The sequence below is a fragment of the Castor canadensis genome, chromosome 2 (assembly GCF_047511655.1).
Source record: "Castor canadensis chromosome 2, mCasCan1.hap1v2, whole genome shotgun sequence".
Classification (NCBI taxonomy): Eukaryota; Metazoa; Chordata; class Mammalia; order Rodentia; family Castoridae; genus Castor; species Castor canadensis.
Window position 1 is genome coordinate 169,443,406 of NC_133387.1, and position 18,510 is coordinate 169,461,915.

The 18,510-nt window shown below is 35.6% G+C and overlaps 1 long non-coding RNA gene across 2 annotated transcripts in view; it reads right to left on the reverse strand.

Annotated features, from left to right (window-relative positions):
* Nucleotides 1–18,510, reverse strand: part of LOC141420865 (uncharacterized) — a 145,834-nt gene that overhangs the window by 20,087 nt on the left and 107,237 nt on the right. The window contains exon 5 of one of the 2 annotated variants that reach the window (XR_012445547.1): nt 13,414–13,913. The exons of the other annotated variant lie outside the window; for it this stretch is intronic. This is a non-coding gene — a long non-coding RNA (uncharacterized lncRNA). Of the gene's footprint in view, nt 1–13,413; nt 13,914–18,510 lie in introns of those variants that run through there. 2 annotated transcript variants of the gene reach the window in all.

Below are 18,510 nucleotides of genomic sequence, written 5' to 3' on the forward strand. Positions count from 1 at the left end.
TTGAATATCCATATGCAAAAATATGGGATCTGATTTGCATCTTTCAACATCCGTAAAAATCAATTCAAAACAAATCATAGAACTAAATATAACACTTAAAACTGTTCAATGTATAGGAAAAATGGGAGAAATCTTTATAACTTTGGGGTAGCAAAGAATTTTTATAATAGATTCACAAATTGGATTTTATAAAAAAAAAACTGTCCTCTTTGAAACACATTATTAAGAGAATCTTAAAGAAAAGCAAGGGACTGAAAGAAAATATTTGCATATAACATAAATAATAAAAGCTTTGTAACAAAATTAGGCAGAGTTTTTTCAAAATGCAATAATAAGAAAACAAATAACTCTATAAAAATAGCAAAATACATGAGCAGACATTTTACCTGAAAAGATGTTATAAATTAGATACATAAATATTCTCAAACTCAGTGGTAAATAGAGAAATGTAAGTGGATACTACAGTGAGACAGCTCTACAGATTCCAGAGTATCTCAAATTTAAAGTGCAGACCACACGAAGTGCTGGGGAGAATGTTGTTTTACTGGAATTCTCCTAGGCTGCTGATGGAAATGTAAAGTCGTACATCCACTGTCGATAACAGCTTGTCAGGTTTTTTTAAAATTTAAACATTTGCCTAGCATGTGATTCAACTATTCTACTCATTAAGTATTTATCCAAGGGAAATGAAATCAGATGTCTTTACAAGGACTTGTGTATATCAGTTTTATGAGTAATAGATGAAAATATGGACAAAAATCAAAAGTCTAACAAGATGAAAGTGGATAAACAGACCGTGGAATAACCATGGTATATTGTTATTCTGAAATACAACAGTAGACAGTAAGAGTACATTATGTAGGATTCTACTAATATAAAATAGTAGAAAATATAATCCACAATCATAGCAAATTAGATGCCTGGAGATGAGGAGTTGAGCAAGTGAACTGTGGAAGGATGGAAAATTACAAAAGGGCCACAGAATTTTAGAGTGAAGGTTACTATTATCTAGAAAGTAGCCATGATTTTGATGGTGCCATATATTTCTTTCCACTTATAGAATTGTACATTTTAATGTTGAAAATTCCCTAGAGAGGAAATTTTTAAGAAAGGAAGGAAGTGAAAGAAGAAAGAAGAGAGGAAAAAGGAAAAAGAAGAACAATGGTAACATACATATATATGTATATATATATGTTTATTAGCAGAATTACAGGCTTGGAATATTTTGTTCCACGTACATGCTGATAACTAAATAAACATTTGGAATAATCATGAATTAAAATATCAAATTTACGACATTGATAAAAAAAAACACAGAAGCTCTAGCATACTTTTGGTCATTTTAATTGCTTTTTCTTGTTTTGTTTTATTTTTTGTAGTACTGGGGTTTCAACTCAGGACCCTGTGCTTATCAAGCAGATGATAGATCACTTCAGTAATGTCCCCAGCTCTTTTGTGCTCTATGCATTTTATGCCTGGTCCAGCCTGGACCACCATCCTATTTATGCTTTCCACCTATCTGAGGTAACAAGTGTACCACCATGCTCAGGTTTTATTGGTTGAGATGGGGGTGGTGGGGAGTCTCAAGAACTTTTTTTGTCTAGCCTGGATTGAAATTGCATTCCTCCCAATCTTGGCCATCTTTGTAGTTTGGGATAGCAGGTTCACAGCTCTTGGTTGAGATGGGATCTTGTGAACTTTTTGCCAGAATTTGCCTAGAACCATGATCCTTCTGACCTCTGTCTCTCAAGTAGCTAGATCACAGCTCTGAGCCACCACACTCAGCTTAAATGTTCTTCTAATAATATTGAATATGGAGTTTTCAAAGCTCTCTATAATATTTAGGGGCAGAGAAGGTGGTTGGGAAAAAACACAACTTCATTTCTATCTATAACATTTTTTCCTTCTATTATCAAGTCACTTTAATGACTCAGATCTGATTTGCCACTTTATCATTTATCAAATGTGAGAAAATAACCAAAGGACACAACTTTCCTTCAACTTCAATATCTTCCATACATTAGTTTAATTTAACACTGTAAATAAAGAAAATATAGCTGGGTGGTTTGGGAACGCATGAATAAATTTAGGCAGTACTTGGAACAAACCAAAATCAAATCAATGATAATTCAGTACAGACTTCCCTTTTTCTGTTATTATATAAATACAATTAAATTATGTTCAGTGTCTTTAACTGATTGGATTAATAAGATAAGATGTTAAAACACTAAATTGGAGGCATTTGGAGGTCCCAGAGCACAAATGTCAGGTGACTTCTGCTACATCATGAATAACAAACAGAAGCCAAATTTGCTCAATGGGGCTCTGCTCTAATCCCTAGTATTCCTGGTACCATGTTAGGTAGAACCACCTACTGGAAAATCCTTGACTCTGCCAAATACCATCGCTTCTAAGTTTTTCCTTCCCCTCAAAACCTCAACAAAAATCACTATCATATAATGAAAATTAAGGGAATTTTTTTCTCTCACGTGTTTTGATAATGTCTACTCTCAAAAGTGAAGAGTATCTCAGGTCACAGGAGGGAACTCAGCACCTTCCATTTCCTCCTACATGGTTCATGTCACTAAAGAAGCAGAAGCACAAGTCATAGAGTAGAGAGGCTGCTGTACACCAGGTGTCAGACTTGAAAGGAGTCATGCAACTGGAACTGTTCCTGGACCTTTTCCAGGCATTGACCTTTCAGATTTCTCTCATCCTAAGCTGTGGCATCCATCCAGTTTGTTCCCAACAAGGAAACTAACAATCTTCTTTCACTTGTTTTTTTTTAACCTTAAGGGAAACTGAAAACACAAAGTAGTTAAATTCCTACTGAGACTAAAATACCATTGCCATAGATTACTAAGCATGATAAAATCACAAGGTTTTATTTTTAATTCATTTGAAGGGACATTATTTTATCCACCTCTCTCTCTCTCTCTTTTTCTCTCTACTTCTCTGTGTTTCTCATGCATGTGCATACATATACACACACACACAAAAATATATTTTCTCTTTGTAGTGCATATATACCCATTGGTTCATTCTTAAAAGAATGACATAATACCAATACTACTCACAGTCAAGACAGAGAGTTAAATACTGGAGATATAATGGATATAATGAAATAATTATAAGAATGATTCCTTTTCAATGGGAATTTTCCATGTTCTTTTCTATCCTTTACCTAATAAAATATCTGTACAAATTTATTCAAGTAAACTGAATATTTAACACTTAAATAAAACCTTAAAACCAACTCTAGCAATCATTAAGAAAGCTTGTTTAAAGCTGACATTTCAGTGTAGTACTTATGAATACTACTGCTTCCTTGGCCATCAATCTATCTCCTCTTCCCCTTCCAGGTGATCTCTGTCTTCTTATGTGACTTGTCAGTAAGTTTCTCATGTACCAATTTCAATTTAAATTTCTGAAGTATATGCTATTTGTTTATTTTTAGTTTGTTTCTTTTTCATTTTCCCTTGTTGAATTAGATTTAAAATGTCTACCAATTTTTCTATACAGTTTCAGTATCTCTCAGTCAAAAATGCTTAAGACTGGCTGAGTGTGGTGATACATGCTGACAATCCCAGCACCCAAGAGACTGAGGCAGGAGGTGAGAAGTTCAAAACCAGCCTGGACTGCACAGCAAGACTCTGTCTTTAAAAACTAAAATAGATCAGAAGTACTTCAGACTTCAGACTTTTTTTTGGCGGGTGGGGGGGTGCTTGGGAAATATTTGCATATACATAATCAAGTAACTTGAAGAAGGAACCCAGGTCTAAACAGGAAATTCATGTGCATGTTGTACACATAGCCTAAAGGTAGTTTTATTCAACATTTCTTAGTGAGTCCTTGTTTTTATGGTCACATGAGGTCTGGAGTAGAATTTTCCTCTTGTGATTTCACTGGCTGCTCAGAAAGTTTCAAATTTTGGAACACATTGGATTTCAGCTTTGGGGAGTAGGGATGCCTTGCCCATACTAGGCTGTTCTAGATGGTGAAGCTCATGTTTAAAGTGACCTTCAATTTTCACAGATGAAATAAAGTGGTACTCTGTGATGCTCAGCCCTCCTGTTGTAATAACTTCTCTATTCCATCTTCTCCCACACAAGAAAGTGCCTGTGAAAGGTCATCCCAAGGGTGGTCTCTGCATGATGTTGCTTAGGGAAAAGTTATGCTTCAGATCTAGAAAAAGTGTCTTTTCTTTTACTTCAGTTCCCCTTGGAAATGAAGATCATTCATTACCATCTGCTCAAGAAACCAAGGGGTTATAAAATGTTGGAAGTTTAGATTCCTGTGCAAGAAACTTGTATGTGGAGGGGAGACAAGGAGCCATTCAACAGCCTAGACCTTCCCCCATCTGGGTTGATAATTTAGCACAGCATCAAGTGATATCTTCTTATTGGTCCATAGGGAAAGAAACATTTCCTTTTCTCTGGGCCATTGGTTCTGGTGCTTCAAAGCTCAGCTGTGCAGCTACATCTGATAACATGGGACACCAGGTGTTTTCTACTCAGAGAACTTGGAAGTAGAAGGTAGAGTTCCCAGGGGAAGTGTGGTTAAGAATACTGCAACCCAGAGATGCTGTTCTTCAAAGGAAAACCTGGAACACTGTGTCAGTCAAGTGAGACAAAGAAGATTTCACATTATATGTTATAGCAGAAGTAGAAATGAGAGTTCAACCCTGCATGGTCTACCGTGAAGGTCAGACCTTCCTTCTCACCTAAAGGACTCTGGTTTCTAAAAATAAGAATTACCAAAAGCATAGAAATGCTAGGTTCTACCATCAGAGATGGATAAATTCAAACTCTTCTGCTTGTGTCACATTCTAACTCTGATGTTGGGCTGCTAAATCAATCTCTCTGAGTCCCTCTTTTCTCCTTTCTATCATTGATGGAGCCCTAATTTGAGGAGTGCTCATGAGGAGAAAATGAACTAATAAAAACACAAAGACCCTTCTATAGCACCTGCCATTTTAGTAAGTGCTCAATGAATACTAATTCTCTACTTCTCTGAACAAATCACTTCTCTTTTCACTTCATTTTATAAATGAAGGCTTCTTCTTTAATCATACCATGAGGCTTACTAGACCTAAAATGAGGCACAATATAATCACTTTGTCATCAGTCCCCTTCCCAGAATTCCATGCTTCCCGGGGTACATGAGCATAGCAGATTTCTGATGTTAAGACACTCTCCCAAGGAGAGATTAAACACCACATTCATTATGGCAGCTGGAAGGCTGCATTATTGCCTTTCCAAGAGAGAGAGATTTATGGCTGTACTTAATGAATGCTAATAGTTTTCTTATCAGTGGGTAGCAATACAAACATTTTTGTGTATGGTAAGGTTAAAGTAAACCTTCAGAGTAGCCTTATAGAACTTGAAAGCTAATGATTAGTTCTTGACAAGCCTGCATAATAACAGGGGCTCCTGGAAGGCTGTATAGGTCTGGCTTAGCCAAAATGCATTATTCTTCAGTGTTTTATGATTTCACATCTGTCCTTTCAGAAGTAGGCTGTCACAAAAATGCACGCAGCTTTTGTGTTTTCTTAAACCCGTAGGCAGTTGTATTCTTTAACAATGTAATCTTGTTGTTGAGTAAAGGAAAGCCAAAAAGCTTTCCCAATCAGTTAGGGGAAAAAATGATCACTTCACTTAAATTTGCTATGCAAATACAGTCAGATTCAACAAATATTTATTAGGCATATACTATTTATGGAAAATATTTTAGACTATTTTACATGCATGTGCCATTTGATCCCATAAGGTCTGGATTCAGAGGAAACTGGAACTTGGAGAGGTGTGGAGTTTTCCAAGGTTACATTTGCAAACCTACATCTGACTTCAAGTCCAATGCACTCAGCTTTGGATGTCATGGAACATTTCAAGGGCAGCTAGCCAGCCTGTTTTTCTAAGCCATCTACAAGAGGAACGTAGCCAAATGGGACTTGAGAGCTTGAAATGTAAACATTTCCAAGACAGGATAATTTCTAACATGAAAGTACATGACTAAAAGTTAAAAATGAATATTCTTATATATTGATAAACAATAAAGTCAGATCATCAATTTATATGAATTATATGCTGAGGAAGATTTGAAATAATGTTCCCTAACATGTTATTATAGCAGCTTAACAAAATAATTACATTTACTAGTTAGCCTCAATACTGCTCAGTCTCTCTTACACTTCCTACATTGCTTATGAGTCCAGCAATAAAAGTCGGATATTTCATGTCAAAAAGCCCATTACCCCCAAATCATTCTGACTGAGCCTAATTTACTGCAAATTTTATGGCTTTTTCTTCTTCTTTTGAAAAAAATTAATGAGAAAGCAATAGGTAAGTATGTATTAGTGTAAAGAATCTTAGCTTTGGTTTCAAGAAGTTTCATCTTCAGTAATGATATAACTAAGGGGGTTTACTCAGAATCTCTGATCACGATTCCTTTGTTTTTGACATTGAAATGATAATATCTACTTCCAGAGGCTATATTATGAAAGAACATTTGTCAAAATTTGGTTCATGTAATGAAAAAAATCTCTACCTTCATCATGGGATTAATGGATTTTCTCTTTTAGTGAAGGACAAATGAAATTAACAAATTGTGACTGATTTCTATTATACTAAATTGAGTCACATCGAGAACTGCTGGTAGCTTTCCCAGAAGATAAATTGTACACCTTGCAATGTAACAGGGCTTCTCTGCATAGTGCTTAATGTTATAACTTAGTAATCGAAAGGTTTGCTATTGATTTCCCTGCACTGGAGGTAAAAGTGTCAGGAAGGAACCTCAAGGCTGCCAATGATTTTGTATCTAGTCAGATAATGAGGTCAGAGTACCTCACAGGGAACAGTCATCTGTGTCAGTCATCCACCCCCTCAAAAAGAAGAGGATGCTCTAAACTGGCATGGTGGTCCCCTGCCTGCAATCCCAGTACTCAGGAGTCAAAGCAAGAAGAGTCTTGGGTTCAAGGCTAGCCCCAGGCAAAGGTAGTCACAAGACCCTGTCTCAAAAACAAAATAAAAGCAAAAGAACTACATGCTGCTCCAGTGGTAAATAAGTAGTTAATAGAGTTTACTTGGGCAAAGAGCCATTCATAAATCAGACAGCACTCAAAACTGAAACAGATTTCAGAAACCTCCTTCTGGCAACCTCCACAGTGAGCTTTTATAGACTGAATTAGAAATACGGAAATTACTTGATTGGCGAGCCTAGTTGGGCATGGTCTCATGGGAGTTCCCTAGTTATAGAACCAATAGGGTGGTTGACTGAGGCAAACTTTTTTTTTTTAAAGTCACTTCCAAGAAATGGCTCCATGTTAAATTTCAGTTTGTTTATGGAAGGGCTGTGTATACAGAGACATCCTGAAGCCAATGACCTTCTTCTTATTTGCCTTAACATTTTAAAATAGCAAAAATATAAGCGCCATTATGAATTATGAATTATGGCATAATCTAGAAACAGAATATGAGTGCAAAGCTCCTGGCTCAGAGAAAGCCCACAATTAGGCATCAAGGGAAAGGCAGCAGCTTTCTACTTCTTGCTCCTTGTTAAGGTAGGATTGAGTGAACACAACTGTGCATAGCCAGGTACCAGCCAACCATGCTGGTCAAAGGGGCTCTCAGAGGCAAGTCGTTAGCAGTGGGGAGTTTAGTTTGCTCTAACCTGGTCTAGAAGATGTGCTCCAAATAATAGTATGACGTGAATGAATCAATTGAAGAGCTGAAACTTGTTTGTGGGGCTAAGTCTTTGAAATCGTGTTGATCCTTTCCACCTCCAGGGGCCTCTGTCATGGACTCAGAAAACTTCAAATCAAAACAATATCAAAAAACTTCTCACCTTCCTCTAAGGGAAGCACATGCCCAAAAAGCAACTGACAGGGCTTCTGACTTACCTAATTCTTTCCTTTCTCTCTTTCTTCTGGAAACATGCAAATATGGTACATGTAGCATTTCATGACCACATGCCAAGATCACTGGTGTCTATTTCTGAAGTAGCACATATATCCACAGGCAAATCTTGCCTTGGGGAATTCCAGCAGCTGTCAACAGCTGTCTCCAACTGACTTTGTCACTTCCGATAGCTCCCTCACCTTTGTGCTTTTGTTAGCAGGGGTTTGGTTAAATTCATAAGCCAACAAGGCTTCCAAGAATATAATCTGCACTGCAAACCAATAAATTTAGAAAAAATATGAAACTTCTGCTGGTAGATGACAGTCAGCATGTCAACCTAATCCATAGGAAAAGTTTGTGTTTTGAAATTCTTTCAATCTATTTAAAAGATATGAGGTTGTCATATCTTGAACTCAACTCTACTCACCGTCTTTTCTCTCTTAATGAGTCAACCACTGTATTATTCCTGGATGTGGAGTCATTTTGGAAGTTGAGGGAAATTATCTTCATATGTGTCAAAGTTTGTCAAATATCTCAAAGTCATTGGGAAGAAAAATGGTAGGAACACATAAATCCAAGCCAAATATAGAAACTTGACAATAAGGTCCCTTGAGTTGAGATGCCTTTCACCTTCATAATCTGCCAAAACTTCAAGTGCAGAAGTCCAAAATACCAAAGACGAGATGAGGAAACTACCTCACCTCCCCTTCTCCTGCCTGAGCTCAACCTCAAGGAAACAAAACAGGGTCCGCAGAAGGTGATGGGGCTGGGTTGTCAAATTTGCTAAAGCTCGGAGGTAGATGACTGTCCAGATTACAATCTGCACTCCAATGCTCCATCTCACTGTCAAGGCGTTTCCTGCCTGTCCAGCACCATTGGTGGAGTCCCTTTGAAGAGGGCAACACCTCCAGGCTGCTGAAAGCAGATAAAGGCCTGTTGTTTTACATGGACTGAGTGGGGGAGTGGGTGTAAATCTCTTTGCACTACACAAAGGCAGCCTGATAATAACAAATTGCCTTGTCAACCACAAGAGATACTTTGTTATTAATGGAAATAGTAGCAGATTATATCAGCTTTGCACACTATAATCAAAAGGAAGATCAAAGGCAACTAATGTTACAAACAGTTAACAGTGAAAACATGCTAATGAGATAAAAACCACTTTCATCTCCCCCTTCCCAAATGTACCACTAGAATAATTGATAATAAATGATGTCCTTTAAACTTGGACAATATTTTTAATACCAAAAGTCTTACACAAATGAAGCTTTTTCCTATTAAATAAAATTGTTTTCAGAGTTAAAAAAAATACTTAATTGCATTCTGCTGGTGCTGTAGGAATACATGCTCATGAGCCAGCTAACTGATCTCAGCTGGTTCAGGCTAAACTCCCAGTGCCTTTGCTGTTACTGCAAACATTTAGCAAAGAGCCATTTCAGTTTGCTAATAATTGAGGCAGGATACAGAACCTGATGAACCCCTCCCTGACTGGCCATTTAGAGGAATATTGCTCTCACAGTAGAGAACTTTTCATATTTACCTAATCTTCTTTACCACTAACTAAGCCCTTTGCCTCTTTGAAATACTTTACAAATATTAGTGTGTGCCATTCTTAGGAGATAGACAGATATTTCTATCACCTTTTCTCTTATAGAGAAAAATGACAAAAAAAAAGGCTTATCAAAAATAGGTCATTTTATTCTTAAAACGTCTTCAATTGAAGTTTCATATTCAGTCTGTAGAATTTGTATTATTCCCACAATTACACAACATTTGGGTATTAATTTATATGTCTTAGCAGCAATATGTAATAATTCTGACTTTTTTTAAAGAAAAATGAAAATAGGAGGTCCAACATAATGTGGAATGCCTGGCCAAGGATTCATATAGGCAGAAGCCATGGATTTTAGCCTCTGGATGCATCATTTCATTATTTTATGAATTTGGAAACATTAATAAATACATTTAATTTCTTGTTTTAAATTTGGAGAAAGTACTACTTAGCCTTTCTTTATCACAATATAAATATAACTTTAACCTTTAAATTTTAATACATTGTATATAAGTATGAAAATGAAATTTTGTTTACCAATCATACAGTAACCTTGTTTCAAATGTAGCTCATTTTCACTTTCAACAAAAAGTGAGGTATAGACCATCTACAGGAGAAATCAGAAATGTCTGAAAAATAGAGACCAAAAAGATTATCAATAAGGAACCAAGTGGGATATGAACAAAGGAATCTCAGCAAAAAATAAAAACAGATGGCTGAAGAGGAAGTGAAAGTTATTCTTCTAGCCAAGTTCCAAGGGAAACATGACCACTATCTGGGTCAGAAAAAGATAAATTAAAAAGGTCATTCTCTATGAAATATATAGGCCACATCTCCTATGTCTCTTCTCCTTCTCCATCAGTCTCTGCCCACAGAGTAGGATAAGCTATGGTGGCCCTTGAACTGCAGAAAAATGTAGGCATATCAAAAGGGCATGAAATCTTATTTCACAGTGAAATACAGAGCAATCTGAGATTTCTACAGATTATAGTACATTAAATAAAATAGGAACCCATGAGCCCACACTGATATAAATAAATAAAAGGAAAATATATGTAGGAGAAAATATAGCAAAGTGTCAACTAAAATTAATTAAAGAATAAGATTCTTATGAACTAATATTAGAGTGGGAAGCCTAGCAGGCATCATCTTAAACATATGAGAAAATTTAATACCATTGGTAATGAAACAGGTTTTCATTGCATGTGATGCACTAGGAAGAGCCACACCACAGTTGTAGTGTTCCCACCAAAGTTGCCTAACCTGAATCTAACCAGCAGGAAACATCACACAAACCTAAGCCAAGAGACTTTCTGAAAAAAGACTTGCCTGTACTGTTCAAAACATAAGGTCAGAGAAGACAAGTGGAAGATGGAAGGCATCTTGGAGATTGAAGGCTATCAGAGGAATTAGACAACTGAACACTATACAGGATTTTAAATGGAAGTATCAATGCTTTAAGAGTATTTGAGGACAAAAAGCAAAACTCGAGTGGGTCTTTGATTTGAAGGCAATATTAATATCAGCAATTATTTAGGATTTTGATGGTTATACTGTGGTTTTCAGTAGTGCATTTTTTGCTTTTAGGATATGGACATTGAAGGACTAAAGGATAATGAAGACTCATGTCTGTATCTTCTAAGTAGTCAAAAATTGCAACATGTATAAACAAGTACAGAGATTGACAAAGTGAACATGGAAGGATGTTAACATTGTTGAATCTCAGTGTTATGAACTGAATAGTGTTCTTTCCCAAAATACTTATAGTGAATTCCCAACCCTCATAATATGTGACTATAGAATGTGACCAAATTCGTCTGCCCCCTTTATCTACAGGGAATATGCTCCAAAATCCCTAGTGAATTCCAAAAATCACAGGTAGTATTGAACCTTATATACATTATGGTTTTTCCTAGACATATTTATGATAAGTATTAATTTTAAGCTAAGCATGGTAAAAGATTATCAACTGTCATAAAAAATAGAACAAATATTATCATAATTGTTGGTCCTAATTATGATCATAATAAACCTATGTGAATGTGGTGTCCTTCTTTCAAAATATCTTACTGCATTTTAACTTTTCACTTAAGGGGAGCACCTACAGCTTCACTTTGGCATATCTGAATTTCAATCTCATTCCTATTGTGTCTTAGAGCTATTATTAAGTGAAATAAGAGGTTGCTTGAACACAAGCACTGCAATATCTTGACAGTTGATCTGGTAACTGAAAGTGCATTAAGTGACTAACATGAAGGGCACATATACAATGTGGATATATTGAACAGAGATGACTCATGTCCTGGACAGGACAAATCACAGTAGTACAAGATTTATCCCCCTACTCACCAATTCAAAACTTATGAATTATTTCTCAAATTTTCCATTTAATATTTTTGGACCACAAGTGACTGTGGAAAATGAAACTGTGAATAAAGGACACCAACCACATGTTCAGAGACAGAGGTTTTAAAGAGGTAATTACATTTAAATGAGGTCATATGGATGGACCCTAAACCAGTCCAACCACTGTCCTTATAAGAAGAGCATATTCGTACTGAGGCAGGAGGATTGAAAATTAAAAGCTAGTCTGGGCAAAAAAGCAAGATCCTGCCTCCCCCCCCAAAAAATACAAAAGGTAATGATGGGCCAGATACATAATAACACACGGAAAAGAAAGATCCTATGAGTGTACAGTGAGAGGTAGCCATCTGCAAGCCAAGGATAGGGACCTCGGGAGAAACCACACCTTTCTGCACTTTGACCTTGAACTTCTGCTTCCAGAACTGTGAAAATACTATAATGAACATAGGAGTGTAGCTATCTCTTCTAAGTACTGATATTAGTTCTCTTGATTATACACCCAGAAATGAGACTGCTGGATCACAATGTAGTGAGAAACAATTAATGAAGTGAAGAGACAACCCACAGAATGGGAGAAAGTATTTGCAAACCATATCTGACAAGGAATTAATGGCCAAAATATATAAGAAACTCAAACAACTCAATAGAAAGAAAATAAATAATATCATTTTAAAATGGGCAAAGCATCTGACAGACATTTCTCTAAAAAAGACAAACAAATGGCCTCATCTAGGCAAAAACATGTCCAGCATCACTAATCATTAGAGAAATATAAATCAAAATTGCAATAAAAATCACCTCACACCTGTTAGAACAGTTTTTATCAAAAAGATAAAAAATAAGTACTGTAAGGCTGGTGGAATGGGAAAGTAAATTGGTACAGTCATTAGGGAAATGGGTATGAAAGTTTCTCCAAAACACTACACATCAAATTACCATTAAGGAAACGGGTATGAAATTTTCTCCAAAAACTAAACATTGAATTACCATACAGATGTTTTTGTACCATTCTTGCCACTTTTATAAGAGTTGGAAATTGGTTTTTAAATATTAAAAGAAAAAGATGAAAATTAAAGAAAAAAGAAGGCATGTCTATACAGAAAGAAAAATTACTCGTGGCCGAATAGGCCCATTATACAATGTTAAAATGATTGCTTCTAGGGAACAAAAATGATAAACTTGAATGAATAAAAATAGGACATTTACGTTTTGCCTTACAAACTTTTATAATTTTCAGACTTTTTTTTTTGCAAAGAGAACATGGGTTACATAAATATACTATAAAATCCCTGTAATACTCCACTTACATTGGCATTTCAGTGGAAGGTGGGCACCTAGTCTAACCCCGCTTCGTTCACACACTCTGACATACCACAATCATGGAGCGCACAGCAGCATCTGTGTTATGCAACCTCCATGTATGAGAGAGAGAGTGTGTGTGTGGGAAGGGGATATGTGTGTATTCCAATGATATTTTCAAAAACATACTGCATCTATAAAGCAGGAATGACTTATTATAAGGAAAGGAACAATAGAAGAAACAAAGTGTTTAAAATGTAAAATGCATGCTTAAATTAAAAACAATTAAAAATAAAGGAGATGGCAAATATGAAATAATATTCAAGGGATTTAGAGGGTCCAGTATAGGCTCTTCAAAGTATAATGTGAATTTGGGAAAAAGAGAGAAAGGAAGGCAGTAAAGCAGGAAGAGCTTGGTAGTTAATGAAGAGTAAATGAAAGGAAGAGAAGATATTAATTGATGTAAGAGTAGACTAGAGAAAGACATTAGTTTTCAATCATTTTAATTTTCATGGTTAAGAATTTAAAAATCAACTATAGGCATTCCAATAACACAATTTATATTTCAGTATACTTCTGTAAGATAAGAACATCTTTTCCTGCAGACAAGAATGTATTTCCCCTAAATTTCATAATTTCTCCATAAAAATCTAATAACACATTCAACTGTCTGAAAATATTAAAGACAAACAGAGATAGAGATATATACTTACATACAGTCAGTTCTCATTGCTCATAACAGTTATGTTCCATCAAGTCAACAGAAACACTGAATTTAAAAGCACTGATTTTTCTTCAATTTCCTAGAGAAATAAAAGGTTAGCCAGACATGATGGTACAAATGTGTAATCCCAGATACTCAGAAGTGGAGGCAGGAGGACTGTAAGCTCAAGGCCAGCCCAGGGAAAAGGTAGCCAGACCCTGGCTCAAAGACAAAATAAAAACAAAAAGCTGACAGCATAGCTCCAGTGGTACAGTGCTTCCTTACCATGTGTAAGGGCCTTGATTCAATCGCCAGTACCACAGAAAAGAAGAGAGAAAGAGACAAGGTTAAGTTCTCTCTAGCCTGAGATCACCTTTTCTTCAACTGAAATATACTACTGGCACTACTTTGGTGAGTTTTTCAATGTCCCTGTAAAACAAGCCTGCTTTTCTGTATACTGTTTATGGTATAGCATTTAATAGCTTTCCTTTTCCAGTTTTACATTTTGCGTCCTCACAACCTGTGTCACCTGCATGTTTAACATTTTTCACGCTACAACAACCTTTGAAATGTTCATGCTATCAGCACTATCCAGGAAAAGTAACATTCTCCTGACTTATTTTTTATTGGTCATCATCTCCTGACTCCACAAATTTAACCACCTTGCCATCTTTTCCATTGCTTCATTATGCACCATAGAAGTTAATTTAGCACTTTCCAGAACAGCCCCAAGTACAGATCAGCAAATTTCCTCTTCATCTTTCCCAATGTACCATATTGTTGATTCATTAACATTGGACCCACAGCCAACAGCATCATAATGTATGCCTGAATGAAGCTTATACAAATGAAGTTTATCTAACACACATACTTTCTCTGTAAGGCATATCATTGCTTCTTGAATTCAGAAACAATAGACAGCACTTCAATACCACACTCCAAGGTACAAGAATGTGAAAAACGTGTCACCAAATTGACCACAAAAAGGATACTTGTTTTATAAAAGACAACAATTTGAGACCATAAATAAAAAGGCAGGGTCTTGCCTTGTTCAGGCTCATCTGGGAACACAAACAGAGGGCAACTGAAATTTTTGCAGCTGTTCACATGCCCATGAATGACTGAGTATTGATTTTAGGGTTACAAATAAGTTTTAGCAAGTAGATTAAGTTGCAAATATGGAATCTGCAAATAATAAGTTTCATCTGTGTATATATGTATGTGTGTGTGTGTGTGTGTGTGTGTGTATTTGTAATATATATTAAAACCAGTTTGTATCAAGCTTCAATATGGTCAATATGGCAGGATGTTGAGCAGATGACAAAAACATAAGATTGAAATGACAATTGATTTAATTCTGCACCTGAGTGACGAGTGCAAAGGGTCAGTTGAAGAAATAATTAGGGGCTCAATAGTTCTCATTTAGTCAATTTATATGAGTTAATAGACTAAGACATATAAGCTAAATTATATTACCATTGAATCCTCCATTTTTTGCAACATCAATTTAGATAATTTTACCCATGATACATTTAAACAAACATGCTGAATAGAATATACTTTTAAAATATGTTATACACATCAATGAGTTGGCAAGGAAATGAAAAATCCTTAGAACTAAGTGAAAATAAGAACCAGATAGAAGCAGTCAGATCATTATGGTTGGCTCTTGCCTTGAGATAATTTGTTAAACTGTTGTGTGTGAGTGCACAGTAGGGTGACTATAGGTAACAATCACATAATGTATATTTTAAAAAGCTAGAAGAAAGGATTTTGGTAAAAAAAAAAAACTACAAGGAAATGATAGATTGCTGAGATAAACAGTTTAACCTGATTTAAACATTATCCAATTATACATGTGTTGAAACATTACATGGTATTTCATTATTTTGTACAAATTTTATGATTTTATATGTTGATTATAATGTAAATTTTTAAAAAGCAATAAATAAATGAATAAAAATTAAGGAAAACACTCAGTGAACTTCAAAGCTTCACTGTGATCTTCAAAGCTTGGCAAGGCATAGAAGGAACAGTGTTGAGTCCAGGGTTAGGAACAAGTCACATGCAAAGGACTAGACTCAGACAGTTCTAGGTTTTGTGGGTATATGAAGCTTATATAATTGTAATGGATTATTAAACAAAAAAGACTGTGACATGATAACTATGACATGACCAAAGTTGGTCTTGCATAAGCAAGGGGCTCTGAAGCTTTAGCTTCATTAGATGATTTCCTGGGTATCTGATCCCTAACTACATCCTGCTGGGCTCTGGAAAATTAACAGCAAATTATTAGAGGATGGCCATGACCTTTTCTTAGTGAGTCAGAATATCAAACTGGCCTCCTTAGTTGGTCAAAAACTATCAAGCTAGAATTTAGAGGGTTCCCAAGTTGGTGGTACTTTCATTCAACTTACAAAAGGACCTTCATTTCCTGTTAGCTACAATTCAGAAATGATATTTGGAGTGTAAATAAGTGAAAAAAGATTAGGATACAAAACATGTATATAATCCCTTAAAGGAAAGGAAGGGAGGGAGGGAGAGAGCAAGAGGAAGAGAAGGAGGAAGGAAAGGAAGAAGGCAACTACACCACAGAAAGGAAAAGGCCAAGATCATTGAAACATTAAAACATGACCAAGATCATTGAAACTTAAAAGAAAATAAAATTTAAAAACTTATGCTACAGTAGATGAATGTCACAGGCAGTAATGCTAAGTGAAGTAAGTCAGATAACAAAAGGAAAATACTGTATGATGTCACTTGAATGTAGTCCCCAGAGAAATCAACAGAAACAGAAAATAGAACAGTGGTTGTTACAAAACAGTGCAAATGTAATTAACTTCACTTAACTGTGAAGTTATGTGCATGTTACCATTAAACATTTTTATGAAGTAAAAACAAATCTGAAATACTTTCATTTCTAACAGAAAGTCAGCATATAAAACTTGACAAAATTACATGCATCAAAAAACTCATACACGTCTGATGGGAGTACAAATGTTATGTCCACTGGGAAAACAGTTTGTCGTTACATAGTAATGACATGGAATTCTTAGTATCTAAGAATTCAACGCAAAAACTGCATGTCTGAACTTGTTGGCAGGTTATAAAATTAAAGGGTAACAACTAGAACTTCTCTTAAGGTCCAGAATAACAACATCACAGACAGCAAACCCAGTATGGTGTCACTAAACACTTTTCTTTATGCAATTTGTGCACATGCATGGAAAGATTGTGATCTAAAATGTTCTACTTACTGTGACTCATTCTGAAATGACAGAAATATTACCCTACAACAGTGTTTGGTAAACTATGGCCTGGGCCAAACCCAGTCTGGGTAATGTTTTTGTAAAGCTTATAGTTAACAATAATTTACATTTGTAACTGGTCATAAAAGTCATATAAATAAACAAAAGCCCAGAGCATGTAACAGAAACAGAAGAAGCCTGAAAAGCCAAGTAATAGTTATTGTCTGACTCTTATGGAAAAAGTTCCCCAACCTCTGCCCTGGAGAAGTTCTTGTACATAAGGAATATACATTGCAGCATTATTTATTTTAGTGGAATACAGTGGAATTAATGCAAATTGCATGAAAGCCAGAATGCATATATAAATTGTTTTTTCATACAATTACAACAGGAAAAAATGAAAGAATTACGGCAACATGTTACAACCTGGAAAAATCTCACAGACAAAAAATTAGCAGAAAAAGCAATAGGCACAGAAATACACTCAGTAAAGTCTACATATGTCAAGTTTAAAAGCATGATAAAAGAAAAGATATATTATTTAAGGTTATAAATATTTTTAGAACTATGACTCAAGCAAAAGAATAATAAACACATGGTGCAGAGTAGTAGTTATTTCTGAAGGGGTCAGAAAGGGACTAGCATTGGGAATAGGGGAAGAAGAGAATAAAGGGTATGGAAACTGGGCATGGTGGCACACGTGGGAGGTGGAGGCAGGAGGTTTTCAAGTTAGAGGCCAGTATGGGCTACATAATGAGACTATCTGAAAAAAAACAATGGCTGCGGACCCAGCTCAGTTATACAGAAGTTACTTAGTATGTGTAAGCCTTGGATTTGATCCCCAGCACTAAAAAAAAAAAAAATCATGCTATGTATTATACATATTGCATGCATGTTCTCCTGGATTTATTTATTATTCAATAAAAATAGAGTTGTGTGAAAAATGTTAAGGAAAAATACAATAAAATCACTAAAATTGGAAGCAGGGAGCAGAAGGGGTATGTGATGGAGGCTAACTTATGCAAGCCAGCATTCTCATCTTATGCCAATGAATGGATGCTAAGTATGGTACATTAAGAAATGGAGTAAGAAGGATTTTATCTTTAGATAAGGAAACAAGTTCTAGAATGGAAAGCAGAAAGAGCTAAAGGTGCTCGTCTGTGAGATACTGAGCTGGGGATGGGGAAGGTTGTGCAGAAGAAGTTTCACAAGTTGTTTATCCTTCTATTAATTTTAAGCCAATTATCATTATTTATGTAAATGTCTCATCTTAACTGTTAGGTGCTGAATACTTGAAGTCTAGTTTTAATTGTCTTTGAATAGCTCCTACGTTCTCATTCTATGGGTGCTCGTGAGGGAAACTCAAAGTTTTGCAAAATCAATTAATTATTTGAGCATGTAGCCTATTCAAGACAGATTTACCAAAACTCATTATTATTGTTTTGCTTT